Source organism: Alexandromys fortis, unplaced genomic scaffold, assembly GCF_014885135.2.
Source record: "Alexandromys fortis isolate MF-2015 unplaced genomic scaffold, M_Fortis_MF-2015_v1.1 scaffold_2205, whole genome shotgun sequence".
NCBI classification, from domain to species: Eukaryota; Metazoa; Chordata; class Mammalia; order Rodentia; family Cricetidae; genus Alexandromys; species Alexandromys fortis.
In genome coordinates, this window is record NW_026070069.1 from 1 (window position 1) to 5,589 (window position 5,589).

At 43.7% G+C, this 5,589-nt stretch overlaps 1 long non-coding RNA gene across 1 annotated transcript; it reads left to right on the forward strand.

The window, feature by feature from the left end:
• Positions 1-32: 32 nt before the first annotated feature.
• Positions 33-5,240, forward strand: LOC126496253 (uncharacterized). Its single transcript, XR_007590318.1, has 3 exons — positions 33-591; positions 3,718-3,800; positions 4,146-5,240. It is a non-coding gene; the product is annotated as an uncharacterized lncRNA (long non-coding RNA).
• Positions 5,241-5,589: the final 349 nt, after the last annotated feature.

The following is a 5,589-nucleotide window of genomic DNA, read 5'->3' on the forward strand; positions in this document are numbered from 1 at the left end:
CTTTCTGTCCCCCTGGAGCTAGTGCTGTCCGTCCCTCCTTTCTGTCCCCCTGGAGCTAGTGTTGTCCCTCCCCGTTTTCTGTCCCTCTGGAGCTAGTGCTATCTGACCCTGCTTTTTGTCCTCAGCATATTACCTCAGTTGGGAACTTACCAACATAAGAAGAGAAACCAATCATTTGTGACTTTTTAAGCCAGTCTTGTGACTCCTGGTTCCTTCTTGCCAGCACTGACCTTCTTTGCTTCCTCTGCAGAAACTGGCACAGGCCCAGCATTCTAACTTGGGAGTGCCAGTTTGGTGGACTTCTGATGCTAAAGTTCTTAGGACACTTTCTTCTTCCTCCTGGATTTAAGGCAGCAGGCTTGGGTTGTGGGGGCCTGTGTGTTCCATGAAAGATCAACCTTGTGTTTGTTGATGTTTCAAGTCAATATCCCGGCATTCAATTCCTGAACTGAACACACTGTCGGAAGAACAAGTCAGGCACTACCTTCTGAATTTCGGAGGCACCCCCAAGCATCTCATTGATGACCAGGACGTTCTGAGTCAGTGCATTCCCATTCTGAAGGCAGATGCTGCCATTGTGAAAAACTTCCTGTAAGTAACTCTGTGTCTCTGTGTGTGTGTGAGCGCGCGCGTGCACATGAGTTTATATTTATAGAAAAACATAGGCCAGGTGGTGGTGGTGCATTCCTTTAATCTCAACATTAAGCACTCAGGGGGCAGGTGGATCTCTGAGTTCGAGGCAGGCCTGGTCCACAGAGTGAGTTCCAGGACAAACAGGGCTACATAGTGAAACTCTGTCTTGAAACCTCACCCCAAAAGAAGAGAAAAAATAATATAGATTGGCAGCTCACAGAGGCTGTGCATACGAGAATCTAATACTCTAAAGGCTGCAGTGCATTCGTGTTGAAATAGGCCCGCATGGTCTAGCTTTATACCCGAAATAATTACATGGAAACTATTCTTTTAAACACTGCTTAGCCAGTTAGTTCCAGCCTCTTCTTGGCTAACTCTAGCACCTAGACTAACCCATTTCTAATAATCTGTGTATCCCACAAGCTGGTATACCAGGAAAGATCTTAACCTGCGTCTGTCTGGAGTGGGAGAATCATGGTGACTCCCTGATTCAGCTTCTTTCTCCCAGCATTCTGTTCTGTTTACTCCACCTATCTAAATTTTAACCTATCAGGGCCAAGGCAGTTTCTTTATTTAACCAATGACCTTCCTCCATCACATTCATGTGCTCTGAGGCCTCTTGGGATATTTTTCTGGTTTGGAATGGATTTGGGGCACAGGAATTGTATCTTTCAAAGGTGACTGGCAGTTTTTTTTCTTTAAAAATATTCATAATTATTTATGATTGCATGTTTTGTCACATAATAAATATGTATTGTACAAATTATTGCCATCACATTCTAGGTATCAGCAAGAGTGGATTGGCTACTTACTAAGTGTGGAAGGTGAGAGCCGGGAGCAGAGGCTTGGCTGAGTTCACTATTCAGTGAATGAATTCCAGAACTCCATACCCCTCTCCATTCCCCTTCTCTGGGAGGCTATCAGTCTCCATGCTTGGTTTTTCTGATCAGACTGACATGTTAGCACATCAAATCCTTCCCCAGACCCCTGAGTCTGTTGTCAGGGAGGCTTCAGAATCTTGAGTTCCCAAGGGAAATCACTTTGAGGTCAGCCTTTTGTCTCCTGCATTCTCATGCCTGGCTAGACCTGACTCCCCTGGGCTAAGACTCTTCAAAGCATATTTATTTCTTTTACAAAGCCCAGAACTAGCGCTGGGGCAGTGTGTGTGTGCTGGGGAGGGGAGGGGAGGAGGCATGCTACTTGCCAGTGGAAGTTGACAGTTACAAAACTGGGGCAGTCATCTTGAAAACCGACACAGCCACATCATTTTCTCTGTATCCATTCGTCACCCGCCCTCAGTCTGTCACAAAGTTCGTGGTGCCCCCACCTCTGCCAGACGCTCCAAGTCATTCTCCCTTTTTCTGTGTCTGATTGTCTCCCCAGGATAAGCTGTTTTGTGCTTCTAAAATAGCCCAGAGTCAAGATTTAAGAAATACCCACTGAATGAATGAGAGAGAGAGAGAGAGAGAACAAATTTTGAAGAGCTAGTATTCAGTTACAATTTAAAAAATCAGTTTAGTGCCCATTAACATTCTAGTGATAGTCTTCATAGGAATAGGGAAATAATTCTTAAAATTCATATGGAAGCACAAAAGACCAAATTTCTAAAACAATCCTGAACAAAAACAAACAAATAAGCAAACAAAAAACAATGCGACACCAGGTCTTGCCACACCTGATTTCCAATCACACTATAGAGCCACAGTAAGGAAGGCAACTAGAGAACACATGCAGGTCTGTGGAAGAATCGGTGCCAACGGCGGCTGCAGTCGGGAACTCTATGTTGTCATCTTGAGGTGTGCTAAGGGCAGTGTTTTAAAACGCTCTTGTCACAGAAAGATCAGTTTGTGTTCTGCTGTCTTCACCATCCCTCTGCCTTTGTCATTCAAGCAGTAACGTGGAAAGAAGCGTCCATTGGGATGGCAAGGGGCTGCCAAGAGCAGGGACACACGTGACACCTCTGCGGCCTCTTATCACCTCAAATCCTTTTCAAACTTTATTAACTAAAATCTAAGCTTTAGAAATTGAAACAGCATAGTACTGGCATAAGAAGAGACATACCAACTAATGCAGAGAATTAGAAGGGACACAAATAAACTACATATTTATGCTAAATAGCAAAATATAAATAGAATATACTATTGGGAAAGGACTTCTAATACATTTAAACTATTATTTATTCATTTATTTATTTAGTCTCAGTGTGGGAGGCAACTGTATGTGCATGCAAAAGTATACATGTGGAAGTCAGATAACAACTTTTGAAAGTTGGTTCTTTCCTTCCACCGTGTGGGTCCCAGGAATTGAACTCAGGTAATGAAGTTTGGTCACAAGCATCTTTGCTCACTGAGTCATCTTTAGCCCAGTACAGTCTCTTTAATTAATAAACAATTTTGGGGTACTGGATATCCAATGTAAAAGTAAAAAATTGGATTTTTACTTTACACACACATCATACAATAATATATGTGTATGTTTATATACGTAAAAATCATGTGAAATATATATAATATATAACATATATATGCATATATATGTAATTCAGAATTACACGAACAGAAACTCACCCAGGGATGGCTTTCTCCACGTGAGAAGTGCCCTCAATATTCACACTCTTCTCAGGGACTCACACTGGGCTGGCTCCTCACAGTTAGCTTCCTCCAGACTCCAAAGGCACTTTCCAATCTGCTCTTGAATCTTCTCTCATCTCCCTTCCTTCCTTCCTGTTTCCAAATCTGCCCTGCCCTCCCCTCTCCTTAGCTCTCAGCTCCTTAAAATATATCACACGAGGCCCACAGGCATCTCTCGGCCCTCCCCATCTCCGTCAACATGGTGCAGACCATTAGCCCACTTTCAGCTGGGAGAGATCAAAGCCTGTGACCTCCCAGCTCTGTCTCCTTCCCCATGAACTTCATGTCTGTTCTGATAGAGAGAGGCAGTCCCTGTGATTGTCTTCCTTGTTGGGACCAGCAGAAGAAGGGGAAGAAGCAAGGCTGTATGCCCTGTTTCCTTTCAGTGAAGTCGGGAAGAGGAGAAGACTGGGATGTAAAAATGAAATTACAAACAGCCTTTTCTCATTTACAGCTTTGACACGCCCTCGGAGGCTCTTCTTTCTCAGGACATAACATGCTTTTTCGGATCTGAAGATACAGTAAAGGACATAAAAGGTGAAATTGCTTTTATATTTCGGGGTATTTTCTTGAAAGATGTGTTGGAGGGTTCTCGGCATATGTCAGCTAACATTCACTGAAATGCATAGAAAATCAGCCTAAGAATTCCTGTGTGTAAACAAAGAGATGCTGGTCTCCTGTAAAATTTAAGTTACGGGTCACACCACTTAATAGTGGTAGGTCTTAAAGAGACTAAAAACACAGGATACACAGAACCTGAGACCCTGGATGTAACTCTATCACTGAGTGTCAGCTTTTAGTGAAATAGTACCTGGAAGTAAGTCTTCTGCTGTCATTGGCTGATGCCATGGGTTACTAAATACAATGCTGTATATTCCTTAGGTTGGGAAGACATAACCAGCGGGAAGGTTGACAGCTACATGCTGCCAGGTGACCACTTTTATCTGTTGGAACCTAACAACGAGAACTTCATCAAGAACTATATAACCAAGTGTTTGGAAGTGTCGTTACTTGCTTGCTTTTAGATGGGCCTTCAATATGCAAACCAATCACAAGCTGTCCCTCTAGCTCCTGAGATGGAGCACTTTAGTGTCCAGAGATTGGAAGGTGCACATTGATGGATTTCTGTTAAGGGAGCTGCAGGCTCCCAGCCAATGGCTATCTTATGCCCCAAAATAACAGCAAACAAACTGTATTCATATAAACACTGCTTGGCCCATTTCTATTAATGTGTGTAGCACCACGAGGTGCGCTTACAAGGAAGATTCTAGCCTAAGTCCACCCTGGGTCGGAACTTCATCATGTCTGCCTCAGAGAGCAGAGCTATGGCATCTGTCTGAGGCGTCTTACCTCACTTCCTCTTTCTCCCAGCATTCTGTCTGTTTACTCCACCTACCTAAAGGCTAGCCTATCAAATGGGCCAAGGCAGTTTCTTTATTAGCCAATGACCTTCCTCCATCAGATTTCTTCATGGAGCATCTCTCTATTTGGGGAAATGGCTAATGCTAAGGGTCAGGGAAGCGAGGAGTTTCTGTAGCTGACAGCTGCAGCAAGAAGGGGCTACTTTTCTTTGGGGGACGTGGCCACTAGTTGGTTACTCATGCTCCGTGTGCACCCACTGGTCGGTGACTCATGCTCCGTGTGCACCCTGGTGGCACAGCAGACAGCTCGAATTGGACTCAGTGCACTGTTTAAAAAGAAGATGAGAAGAGCGGCACAGAATTGGGAGGGGCACACATTGGAGGACGTCCATGGGGGGTGGGTTGGAAAGGTCAGTGATGGGTGGATATGATCAAAACACATGTATGCATTTAGGAAAATTTCAAAGGATAAGTAAAAATATTGTTAGAGGAAGAAAACTTCTGCTAGTGTCCTTTATCTTTTCATTAAAATCTAATTTGATTGACTTTTATATAAAGTTTTATCAACAAAGTGTCTTCAGGTGGGGTTACACCTGAAGCTTCTTGCATTATTCTAGGGGCAAGAATGATTGACAGAGGGAACTGATCATTTCACTATGACTCAAGTTGTAATGTAATCTATAGAATCTATAGAAATATACACTAGTGTTGTGGGGAGGAGCGGTGGGCTGCATCCCCGGCACCCGGCTGCCCACATGGCTAGCTTATGCCCTGAAATAATTACACGGAAACTGTATTCTTTTAAACACTGCCTGGCCCATTAGTTCCAGCCTCTTATTGGCTAGCTCTTACATATTGATCTAACCCATTTCTAATAATCTGTGTAGCCCACAAGGTAGTTTACCAGGAAAGATCTTAACCTGCGTCTGTCTGGAGTGGGAGAATCATGGCGACTGACTGACTTG